The sequence below is a fragment of the Danio rerio genome, chromosome 4, assembly GCF_052040795.2.
Source record: "Danio rerio strain M-AB ecotype USA chromosome 4, GRCz13ab, whole genome shotgun sequence".
NCBI lineage: Eukaryota > Metazoa > Chordata > Actinopteri > Cypriniformes > Danionidae > Danio > Danio rerio.
This window is the reverse complement of record NC_141024.2, coordinates 26,632,694-26,645,544: the sequence shown is the minus strand read 5'-3', so window position 1 is coordinate 26,645,544 and position 12,851 is coordinate 26,632,694. Positions and strand designations below refer to the sequence as shown.

The 12,851-nt window shown below is 34.6% G+C and overlaps 1 protein-coding gene across 4 annotated transcripts in view; it reads left to right on the top strand.

Moving 5' to 3' along the window:
• Positions 1–6,241, top strand: part of LOC147844739 (uncharacterized) — a 120,607-nt gene extending 114,366 nt beyond the window's left edge. For 2 of the 4 annotated variants that reach the window (XR_015483235.2, XR_015942439.1), the window contains one exon: positions 5,845–6,241. The gene's annotated coding sequence lies outside the window, so the exon portion shown is untranslated. The remainder of the gene's footprint in view (positions 1–5,844) is intronic. The other 2 variants (XR_015942438.1, XR_015483236.2) reach the window with 2 other exon arrangements.
• Positions 6,242–12,851: the final 6,610 nt, after the last annotated feature.

Below are 12,851 nucleotides of genomic sequence, written 5' to 3'. Positions count from 1 at the left end.
GGCCGTGAAACACACAGAGAACATTTGTGACTTTTGAGAACTGGATCTGGTAGTCTAGTGTTTTTGCTTCAAAATGATGAGAGAATCATCTTGTTCACTTGCTCACAGAAAACAATATAATGAATTAAATTTTCTAAGTCACTTTATGGGTGAAAATGGTTTATGCGAGAAGGCGTGAACTATCATTACTTTGCAGTGAGTCACACCTGAGAAGACAAAGACCTGCATAATGAGGTGCATAATGAGCCATCAGGCAGGCATGTGACTAAGAATTTCAAGAAAGAATCTAAGAAAAAAATAAGTTTATATATTTTTTTGTTAGCAGTTTATTTAAAATATATTTAACTATCACACAAAATAACTCCTTACTAGTTAACCTAGTACTCTAGGTTAGTACCACAGAGGAATTGTAAACAGAACAGCACCTGTATTGTAAACAAGTATTTATTTTTATAATAATATATATAATAATATATATAATATTTGTTTATTTCATAACATTACATTTTTTATTATAGGTCTATGTTTATCATTATACGCTATACTTTGTTTTTACGCAGCGATGCCCTTCCAGCCACAACCCATCTCTGGGAAACATCTAAACACACATTCACACACACACTCATACACTATGGACAGTTTTAGCTTAACCAATTCACCTGTACCACATGTCTTTGGACTGTGGGGGAAAACGGAGTACCCAGAGGAAACCCACGCGAAGGCAGGGAGAACATGCAAACTCCACACAGAAACGCCAACTGAGCCGAGGTTCGAACCAGCGACCTTCTTGCTGTGAGGTGACAGCACTACCTACTGCGCCACTGCCTCGCCCACACTTGATTATTTAATGTGTAAAGTCATGGACAAATGTCTCACATCTCAAATCATAACTTATCCTTTAATGTCCATGCTTAATCGGTCATCGATAAGGTCTGTCGATTAAACGGGTTACTGACAATCAATCGATCATTGAGTAACTGTTGGCATCCCTAATCTCTATTAATTTATAATAATAACTAGTGTATTGGGGGTGGGCATGACATACTCATGGAATGTGGGGACAGTTTGGCCTTGTAAGAACCCCCATATTTTAAAACAGTTGATGAATAGAGTTTCTTCAGTTATGAGTTCACTTTATAGTGTATTGTGGGATGGGCATGACATGGTCATGGAATGTGAGGACAGTTTGGCCTTGTGAGGACCCCCATATTTTACACAATTGATGAATAGAGTTTGGTTGGTTATGTGTTGGCTCATTTTACATCTGGCACTAAGATTTTTGTCAATCATGTACAATAGAGATGCGCAGAGCAGCAGAAATGACACCCAAATCCGCAGCTTCATACTAATCATCCATCCGCCACCCGCCCGCACATATAGTTTTATCTGATATATGTATCAGCACCTGATCGTCACTTTAATAATTTAATTCTTTGATTTAGGCATGATAAAAGATCACCGTAAATGTTAACAGCAGATTCAGTGAGCTTTAATCTGCGCATCTCTGATAGTAAAATATTATGTTAATCGTAAAGGGTGCCACTTCAGCCTAAACAGCAGCTATGTTTTTTTACTTGGCCTTTTTTTCCGCACGGTTCAAAAACAGAACAGCATCTTCTGTGCCTGGATTCAGGAGATTCTGCCTCGCCTCCTAAATGCGGCCATCTGCACCGCGTGTTGTAAGAATGAACAAGATTCTCCTCGCAAGGCGCTGCAGTCGTGGAAATAAGCGATCTTGTATCTCCCAGAATGATAGCAGATTTTCCTCTGATCCTCCTCTAACTGAAAGTTTGAACAATACTCTTGCACTACATTCATTATTTTGGGCGTCTCATCTTCCCATTCTGCAAAGACCTCTCTTTGCTTTTTTCGCTTGTCCACTACCATGTCCTGCTACATCCACCCGCAATTAATAATAATGTATTTTTTTATTACCCGACCCGCAGATATAAGCGCCATCTTCACATCACTAATGTACAAAGTGTTTTGGTATTGATTTGACATTTTTGCGTCAATAAGGTTTACCTAATGTGTGCACTTTTTAGCCTGGACATGCTTTCAATTCAATAATAAATGCAGCGACTTTTAGGCTGTCAAAAGGAAGTATTCAGTTTTTATTATTTTTAATTAAACAGGCATATCATTTCATGATTTTTTTTTACTTTACAAATTGATGCATGCATATAAAAGTTGTGGTATGTCTAGCACGTGAATTGGATTTAAAATAAACTCTCTCTTTGTACAGTGTCAACATGAAGTACAAAGTGCTGTTATTTCCAATTTGGATTCTTGTGATTATTGTAGTGGTCCTATGTCAAGTAGAAAATGAATGAAGACTTCAGCTTGCAATTATAAGTATCTATGTCACAAATAATTAGCTTAGAAATGTACGTGTCATAATTTTTAGTCTGTGTTCTTCAGTACAATGTGGCCTTTTCCTGTAATTTTTAGGTATTTTTTTCTTCTGTTTTTTTTTCTTCCATCAATTACTATTTGAAATTACATTAGCTTACTATTAACCTGTGGGAGGCGCGCATAGGCCACGTACTGTTAGGAGCACATTTTAACATATATATCACAAAATACTTAACATTATTCGAAGTGATTTGTTTTCATACATCACTCTGCAGTCTTCATAAAGAAGATAATTAAATAACTTAAACTCAAAATAATCTTCCTTGTTCATTTATTTGACAAGTAACGTTATACTGGTGTAGGATAACACATTTCTAACATTCAAGTACATCAAGGCACATTGTTGCACCTGTAAACTTTAACAGGCCTACAGTTGAAGTCAATTTATTTGGCCCTCCCATTCATTTACAATAATTTTTCTGTAAACTTTTATAGTGTTTCCTAAAAAAAATTTATTCTGGAGTCATAATAAGTCCTATTTCTTATTGTTTATTTCATGAAAAAAAAAAGCTGTTTTTAATTTAAATAAACAAATAAATAAAAATAAGGACAGTATTATTAGCCTCCTTAAGAAATATTTAAAGTATATTTTTGATTTACACAACAAATCAGTTACAAAATAATTTGACTAATTATTTTAACTTTCCTAGTTAACTAATTAAGTCTAAATTACACTTTAATCTGAATAAAAGACCAAAATACTTAAAGGGACTTTGTCTGAATACAACTGTCTTGCAAAATAATGAGTAAAATGTTCTGCACTGCATGGGGAAGATAAAAAAGTAAATATTAGAAATGAGTTAGTGAAACTATTAAGTTTAAAAATGTGTTGTAATTAAATTATGTGTTGAAGATGGTAATCAAAAATGAATGAAGGCAAAAATAAACGAGTTGAATATGACTTACATAAGCTTGACTGATAACTACATTTAATCAGTGTCTTACATCTGCTTGCCGACTGTAAATTCAAGACTGCATTTCCTAACGTGAAACTATGTACACTAGATTTCTGATTAAAAATGGTCTCTGCATAGCCGAGGACTTCCTATATTAAAAGTGTTAAAATCGCTATTGAAAACAGAAGTGTAATATCATCAACAGTGGACATTTTGATGACTGAAGTTTAATCTTTTTATTACCTGTCTCAATTTGGGCGTCAACTTCTGACGAATGCGGGGAACTGATCCACGCAGCACCTTCACAGAGAGCAAGTGCCATGAAAACAGAGGGAGCGAGCATAAGCGAGTGCCAGAGGGAGCTAAAGCACGCGAGAGGCTCTGCCTTTGAGCCCCCAAATGTGTCATTAAGTTTGACATGTTTCCCCCTTACATGCAACTTTTGTAAAGACAGTTGCTGTGAAAGAATCGTTGCTTGTAAAATACGCTTTAGAATGCTTAGTTTGGATGAACGTGATCACGCGTGTAGATCTGTAGAGTGTCGCTCTCGCTCATCGAAAACCGCTGGAAAACCAGGCTGAATGCGCTGTACTGCGCGCGTTGCGTGCGTCTGTTCCTTAGCGACAATAACAATCACCTGATATCGCCTGTCCGTATTCCTCAAAGTTGTTTAGAATTAAATGTTGTAAAATGACACAACACTTATGTGTGCCTTTTTTCATGCACCCCTTTGATGCTTTATACGTCCATGCCGCGGCACCATTCATACGCTGATTTAATACTGGTACATACTTGGGTTTCGGTACTCAACCCTAATTATAACATGCAATTATTTTATTATGCAAGGCAAAAAACAACACGTTTAGCATAGTTGTATGTTGTCCTATCTAAAATAAAATATTTTACAGCACAGCAAACACTGTAGATTAGATAAAACACATTTACAGGTGCTGGTCATATAATTAGAATTTCTTTAAAAAGTTTATTTATTTCATTTAAGCAGTGAAACTTGTATAATGTATACAATTATTCCACACAGACTGATATAGTTTATGTGTTTACTTATTTTGATTTTGATGACAACTAAAAATGAGAAATTTAAAAAAATGTGTAAAAAAGTTCAGTATTGAAGACACCCGTTGCCACACTCTAATCAACTAATTAACCCAAAACACCTGCAAAGGCCTTTAAATGGTCTCGGTGTAGTTCTGTAGGCTACACAATCACGGGGTAGAAGGCTAATTTGATAGTTGTCCAAAAGATGACCATTTACACGATGCACAAGGAGGGCAAGACACAAAAGGTCATTGCAAAAGAGGCTGGCTGTTCTCAGAGCTCTTGGTCCAAACACATTAATACAGAGGGGAAGGAAAGGAAAAGATGTGGTAGAACAAGAGTGTACAAGCAATAGGGATAACCGCACCCTGGAGGGAATTGTGAAACAAAACCCATTCAAACATGTGGGGGAGATTCACAAAGAGTGGACTGCAGCTGAAGTCAGTGCTTCAAGAACCACTACTCACAGATGTATGAAAGACATGGCTTTCAGCTGTCGCATTATTTGCCAAGCCACTCTTGGATAACGGACAGCATCAGAAGCATCTTGCCTGTTCTAAACACTGTACTGATGCTGAGTGCTCTATACTTATGCTCTCTGATGAAAGTACATTTAGCATTTTCTTTAGAAATCAAGGTCCTAGAGTCTGGAGGAAGAGCAGAGAGGCACACAATCCACAAGTGTTGCTTGAAGTCCAGTGTAAAGTTTCCACTGTGAGTGATGGTTTGGGGTGCCATGTCATTTGCTGGTGTTGCTCCACTGTGTTTAATGAGGTCCAAGGTCAACGCAGCTCTACACCAGGGCGTTATAGAGCACTTCATGCTTCCTGCAGCAGACCAACTTTATGGAGATGCAAATTTCATTTTCCAACAGGTACCTGTTCTCGGCACTTGCACACTGCCAAAGCTATTAGTACCTTCTTTAAAAAAATTTACTACCCTAACCCCATATATGGGCTATTATGAAGTGGAATATGCGGTATGCAAGACCCAACAATGCAGAAAAGCTGAAGGCCACTATCAGAGCAACCTAGGCTCTCAGAAAACTTGAGCAGTGCTGAACACAGACTGATCCACTCCATGCCACGCTGCAGTCGCTCATGCTAAAGCAGCCCACACTAAGTATTGATCGCTGCGCATGCTCACACTTTTCATCTTCATACTTTTCAATTGGCAAAGATTTCTAGAGCCCCCACATCCTCCGCTCGTTCTACACCTGCACTGTGGAAAGCATCCTGTCTGCTGGTGATGTGACAATAAAAGTGATTTGATTTGACAAGTTTCATAGCCTAAATGGAATTAATATAATGAAACAATTTTTTGAAGATATTTTAATTAGATGACCAGCACCTGTATTTAGCTGAAGAAATACACCAGTTAGGTAGCACTAAGGAACTATGCTCTTGAGTATGGTGCAGAGCCTGCACTCTGACTGTAAATTAAAATATGTATTTCTGTATGTGTTTATCTGTTGCAGACACCAAATCAAGTGGAGTTATGATAAAAAAAACGGAGCAGACTGAAGTGGATGCAGTCATGAAGAAACACCTCACTACAAAAAGCAGAATGTGATCAATGCAAGACAACAGAAGACCATGATTTTTATTCCCCAAAAAAAACATGTCAGAAAATTACAGAGTAGAAAGATAATCTGTCATACATGTAATTTGAGTTCAGAAGCCTGCATGAAAATAATAGTAAATAAAATTAAATTGTAAGTAATAATAATAACAACAAATACAATATTATATTGCATTTTTTTGTCCAGGCTGAGTCTAACAGACAAGCTTTTAGTCTTAAAAGACTTGAAGGTTCCTAGATAATGAAAAAAAAAAAAAAAAAAAAAAAAGTCCCAGGTCCAATAAAATAGAAAAGGTTTGTTCTTAATAGAATTTAAAAAAAAAAAAAAAGCATCATGTGGGATTATGCAGCAGACTGCAAGCAGAGAACAAACCCACTCAATATTTGTGTTTTCCATGTGAAAGAACTGTCGATGTAAATGCCCAAGTACTTAAAAGGTTTTTGAGCAATAGGATGGTCATGTACTACCACTTGACGATGGTCATCTATGCATCAAATACCATCTCTTCAGTTTTCTTAGTATTTATTTTTAGCTTTAAAAAAAAAAAAAAAAAAAAAAAAAAAAAAAAAACCACACACAACAAACAGACTAATTTCTTAATGGTAGATAACACAATATCATTCTCATTAAGTAAACTTAGTATGTGTAACGTAATATCTGACACAGAGGGATCCATTTACAGTAAGTTTATTAAACAGTTCAAATGACAAGCACACAGTAGATACTGGTGTGCAAACTCACATGAAACAGGCTTACAAGGTTGATAGGCTGACAATCATAAGTCGATGTAGCAGGCATGGGTCAGAGGCAGGCAGCTGGGATCAAAGTCGGTGATTCAAAGCAAGGTTCTAGACAGGCAGCAGGCAAGGCAAGGCAAGGCAATGCAATGCAATGCAAGGCCAAGGAACGGTCCGGGTTAGCAATAGGAGATCAGGCAAGGATGAATAACACTCAGTAATGCCAGCAAGGCAGCACAAGACTTCACACTAAAGTGAGTGTGAAGGCTGCTTATATGCCTGTGAGTGCAATCAGGTAATGTGTGTCAGGTGTGCAGTAATCAGTGTCTGAATAGGGTGAGGATGACGTAATGTTAATAGTCCGGTGATGATGACCTCTGCTGGCCAGCGAGGGGAATGACTGGGACCGAGCCGGTGACAGAATGGCTGTGTCATCTGAATATTTAAAATTCTGTGAATGCTTACTTGAACAATCATTTATAAATAGTGTAAAAAGAATAGGTGAACTGACACAGACTTGTGGAAACCCAGTAAGACTGTTCTTTTCATCTGAACGGATATGTTTAACCTTTACAATCTGAGTTATGTTTGTTAAAAATGAGAAATACCATTTACATATGCATGGGTTTATATTAAGCTGTTCCATCTTTTCAATTAACAAATGTGGTTGGATCGTATTGAAAGCAGAACTAAAAATCAATAAAAAGCAGCCGAGCATAAGCTTTAGGATTATCTAAGTGCTTCAGAATCAAGTGCAAATTAACTGCATCTTCAGTACCTCTTAAGCAGCAGTTCTCAAACTTTTAAGCCAGCGACCCCCAATGTAAGATCGTCAAGAACTCGCGACCCCCCACTACCAAAGCATACACAAACAATAAAAATAACTTATTTTAAGCTGTTCACAATATTTTAACTATATTTACTATGCATTACAGGGTTCGAAATTAACTTTTTTGCTTGTTAGCAATTGTGCTCCTAACTTTAAAAAATTTAGGCGCACCAGCAAAAATTTAGACGCACCCACCAATTATGAGCACCGTTACGACAAGTTTTATAAACAGATTTATTGCATTTGAAATCAACACTAATCAAAAATAACAAGCTAAAAAAATATATGCATGTGTGAGGAAAATATGTCTCAAGAAATACCGTTATCACAAGAAAATAATTTTTCAACATAACTGAGTGACCAAAAGATCCACGGACTGCTCACCGGCCCTGCATATACCTTATTTGCACACGTCATGTTAATAGCAATACCGGTCTTTTCATATGCTGCAATATTAGTTTAATCTTAGTTAGTGCAAGCCCTTTTGCGATAATGTACGTGGTGTTAGTTTGTACATATAGCTGCCACTTACTCGGCTGACAGCATCTGGCGATTAAATGAAGGGTTAAACAGAACCTCTTGTGCTTAAAATGTGTAGATGTGGCAAACAGTTATCTGAAAAATCTGTCCCACAGACTTTAAAGTGAGTGCTTTAGTTATTTTCATAGCGGACTTAAAGCCAATGGAAGTCTTTTATCGACTCTTCGAAAAGTGTAGATGGTGGATTAACATTTATTATATGCCATTATTTGAAGCTTTAGTTGGTTTCTAAAAGAAAATCTGTCGGTGTTGTTTTCATTCTTTTATCTTCAGCGTATTACATTTTCGCGGTTGTAGTTCAGATCTCCCTGTCATCTGAATGCAGAAGGCGTTGACTGAGTGATTGACAGCTAATTTTAACCAATCGAATCGCTTTTAGTTCTTGAGCAGTGGGCCAATAGGAAGAGCGCGAAGGCGGCCAAGCATTGCAGACTTTGTTTACTGCAGCAAGTTGACATGACAACTGTTTTAAACCGTTCCTGAGCGCTGCGTTTCAATTGCAAAGATGCATAATGCCTGAATGTGTTCTAAATACTTTATGAATTTAGTCAAAGTAGACGGTTCCAATGACTCAGGCAAACTGTCCACAGTTTCTTCAACATTTTTAGATTTGCAAATTATGAATTTCATATCTGCAGTTGCGGTTTTCACATCCAGATGCGTGCTGTATTAATAACCATCGAGTTATTCGCTGCACAGTTATGATATTCCATTCACTTTTTTAAAAAATACTAACTTCAGTAATATCTTTTATCTAAAAATATTAGCTTTTACTTGTAATACAGAAAAATATATATTATAATCACTGAAAATTACACAATTTTTAAATCACTCTCGCGACCCCTTGAAATTATTCTTCGAGTCCCGCAGGGGTTGCGACCCCCAGTTTGAGAACCACTGCTCTAAAGGGTTAGTTCATTTAAATATGACAATTAGCCCATGATTTATTCACCCTTATGCCATCCTATAGCTGTATATGACATTCTTCGTTCAGATGAACACATTAAGAGTTATTTTGAATGTTCTCTGGGCACTTAAATACTATAATGGATGTGAAATGTGGGCCTTTTTGGAACTTTGAAAAAAGTACAACTGTCCATTGTCAAACTGTTCCAATACATGTCATGTCTTTTGAAGCAAATCAATATGTTTGTAACGAAAATATTTATTTTTTTGTGCATTCTAAACTCAGTTGCCACTTGTGCATTGGCGACAGAGTCAGATGAACCTAACCGAATCAAAGAAAAAATCGAAGATGTCCCAAACTCAGCCAACTTGACTTTTTGTGAACAAGCATACAGACATTGGCAGATTCGAAAACCCATTGATCTGCTTCAAAAGACATGTTACCTCCTGGATGTGTATGGGATAGTTTGACGATAGATATTTGGGCTCTTTCGGGGTTAAAAGAGGTCACAATTCACTACCATTATAATGTTTGAAAGTGTCCAGAAAAATTTAAAATAACTCTTAATGTGTCTGAAAGCGGAATGTCATGTGCAACGAGGATGGCGATATGGTGAGTAAATCAAAATCAATTGTCCATGGTGTTACCAAGGCTCAAGCGCTGACATTTCTTTTGCATAGAAGTAACAATGTTTATTATTCCCAAGTTTTTGCTTTTTTATTTTATAAAAATACTACTATTATAAAATACCAAATCATCATCAAGTAATAAAATATTGTCATAGTTTTGCAATTTTTATCTGTATGAAGTTAGAAAAGTCACAAAGTGCCTTGAGAAAAAATAATGTTTGTGACTGAATCACACAAGTTGTCTGTTAAAAAATACTATAAAAAATAAGCTACATTTAATGAAAGTACAATATATTATAGGTTCATTAAAATGTTTTTATTGATTTTCATTGATTGATCTTTCTTATAATTATCAATGTTAAAAATATTTTTCCTGCTTAATGTTTAATCTCAATTTGAAGGATACTCTATCACATTTACCAAAATAAAGATAAATCAATCCAACAGTTCTTTTTAACCCTGGTAATAATAATAAGTATTATAATGTTTCATAATAATTTCTGAAGGATCTCTTAAAGCTGGAATAATGTTGCTGAATATTCACATTAATAAAACATAAGAAGAATAAGAAACATTTATTTCAAGTTGTAATATTAATTCTTGATTTTACTTTGTTTTTTTTAAGTAAATGTAGCCTAGGTAAGCTAAATATACTTTTTTTTACAGTAAAAACTGTATAAAAAAATCTTACCAATGCCAAACTTAAAAGTTCACATATTTCTGTGGTGTAGATATCATTTTTAGCCATAGCGTTTTAGGTCACTGTGTTGTACTAAAGAGAAAATGCCAGATTTCGGCAAAGTGCCATTAGTAACACAAAACAGCTGACAGCGTGTAATATAATCTTGTGTTGAAGGGAAGCAGCCTTTGCCCTCTGTCAAATCATAACTACTGGTGTTGAAGATGCTTTGTGTTCATATTTTTGGGAAAATCCACAAAACTGTTTATATGAAATTATGTAGGAGCTTTGAATTGTCTTTTCAAAACTGCTGATCATGATAACTAAATTATTGTTGCTTTATCAATAAATAATATGCCTTTTTAATGAAGGATCAGTTGTGTTTATTAAAATCCTTAAAACCCAGCATAATAATTCATAAATAGATGCATAGATAGTTATTATTCATCAAATCTCCATGCTCACCAGGTCATACGGCTAAATGATTGTAACGAATTGTACATACAATTATTGTATTGAATATCCCAGACTAATAGAAGAGCATTTTGCTTCTTGTTTTCTTTAACATGTATAGATTTGTTATTGTCTCCTGAATAAAATTATCTCAACTTTATAAGCATGACATTCAATAACAGACAATATATATGTGCAAATATGTTTCTGATATTTCAGTCAAAGCTTTCACATTAATGACAGTCATCCCCCTGTCCATCTGCACACCTTCAGCTCTTTTCCTCCATTAATCCACAGGGAGAAATGAAAGCCTCACCCTGGAGCCAAAAACATTTAGTCCCTTACTACAACATTATATGGCCACTGACCTTATTTCAAAGGCATATGGATTATTTTGTCTGGTTTCCTGGTCATGCATTAGATCAGACTAAAAACTCAATACGAACTACTGCACTTTAAAAAGGAAAATGTGTGAGAAAATCAAGCTAATGCATTAAGATTTATATTTTTGTTGTTGTTTAAATTTACACGTTTCTTTTTATTCTACACACTGTTAACAATTTTTGTAAATTACACAGTATTTAACTGTAATATGAACTGTATTTTACTGTAGAACAGTTATGCAATGTTACTGTATTCTAAAGTTGCATTGTGAAAATGACCAGTAAAGATATAATTCTGTAAATACATCGAGAGCAAGATAAATGGTGTAAATGTAAAAACTTTATTTTTGCAGTAACTGATTCACAGCCAGTTACTGGCGAACTGTATAATTACAGGAAATTGTTAACAGTGTACATAATAAGCTATCATAAAATAGTTAATATCAGTTAAATATGCACAAAATTAAATTAAAGTAATTTTGTATTAGGAAAAAAATATGATTTTTGCTGTATTATTTAATTTTTTTAGTTCATATAAACCTTTAGAAAAAAAATCTAATATGATGCGGTGCTTTTTTTTTTAACCATGATATAGTTGAAGTCAGAATTATTAGCCCCTTGAATTATTAGCCCCCCCTGTTTATTTTTTTCCCCCAATTTCTATTTAACGAAGAGAAGATTTAAAAAAAAATCTAAACACAACAGTTTTAATAACTCATTTCTAATAACTGATTTCTTTTCTTTACCATGATGACAGTAACAATTATTTTGCTAGATATTTTTCAAGACACTTCTATATAACTTAAAGTGACATTTAAAGGCTTAACTAGGTTAAATAGGTTAACTAAGAAGGTTAGGGTAATTAGGCAAGTTTTTATATATTGATGGTTCTGTAGACTATTGAAAAAAATATAGCTCAAAAGCTAATAATTTTCACCTTAAAATGTTTTTACAATAAAATTAAAACATACTGTGAAAATTTCCTTGCTCTGTTAAACATCATTTGGGAAATATTTAAAAAAGGAAAAAAAATTAAAGGGGGTTTAATAATTCTGATTTCAACTGTATATATTCCAATATATAAATATTGGAAAAAGTTCAATAAAACAGCATTTATTTGAAATGGAAATTTTTTATGTTGTATTTTACAGTATATGTTGTAAAAATGCAACTTGTCCTTGTCCTTTTATTAACTTGGCTTTTAAAGATCTTACTGACACTCAAACCTATATATTATAAATTTAAATAACACCATTATACAAGAGTATTATATAGGAACATTGCTACATCTACTTGAAAAAACACTTTCTTAGCAAAGCTTGTCTGAAATTATAGGTCAAAAACAAACACAGTAGCAAAAGATCAAAAGAAAATCAGCACACTGCCACTAGCTCTCAAAACATTTTAATGTCACAACATTTCGACTACATGGTCTTCATCAGGTGATCGAACCATGTGCATATGATAATTTGTTTTAAATTAAGTGGGTAAAGACATTTTTAAATAAACCAACATCTTGTTAAAATGTTATTCCAAATTCTATTTTGTAGGTCAGTTGGAAGTTTACTGTACATTTTTGGTTGCAATGTAATTTCAACATCTCTAAAACATCTTTGAACTTATCTAGTTTTCATAAACAGGCCTTAATAGCTTATGTTGGTCCCTTACATATAATTATAGTTTTTCTCCACTCCCCTTTTTTATTTGGAACAATAAAAATATTATATTTAAAAATAAATCTCTTT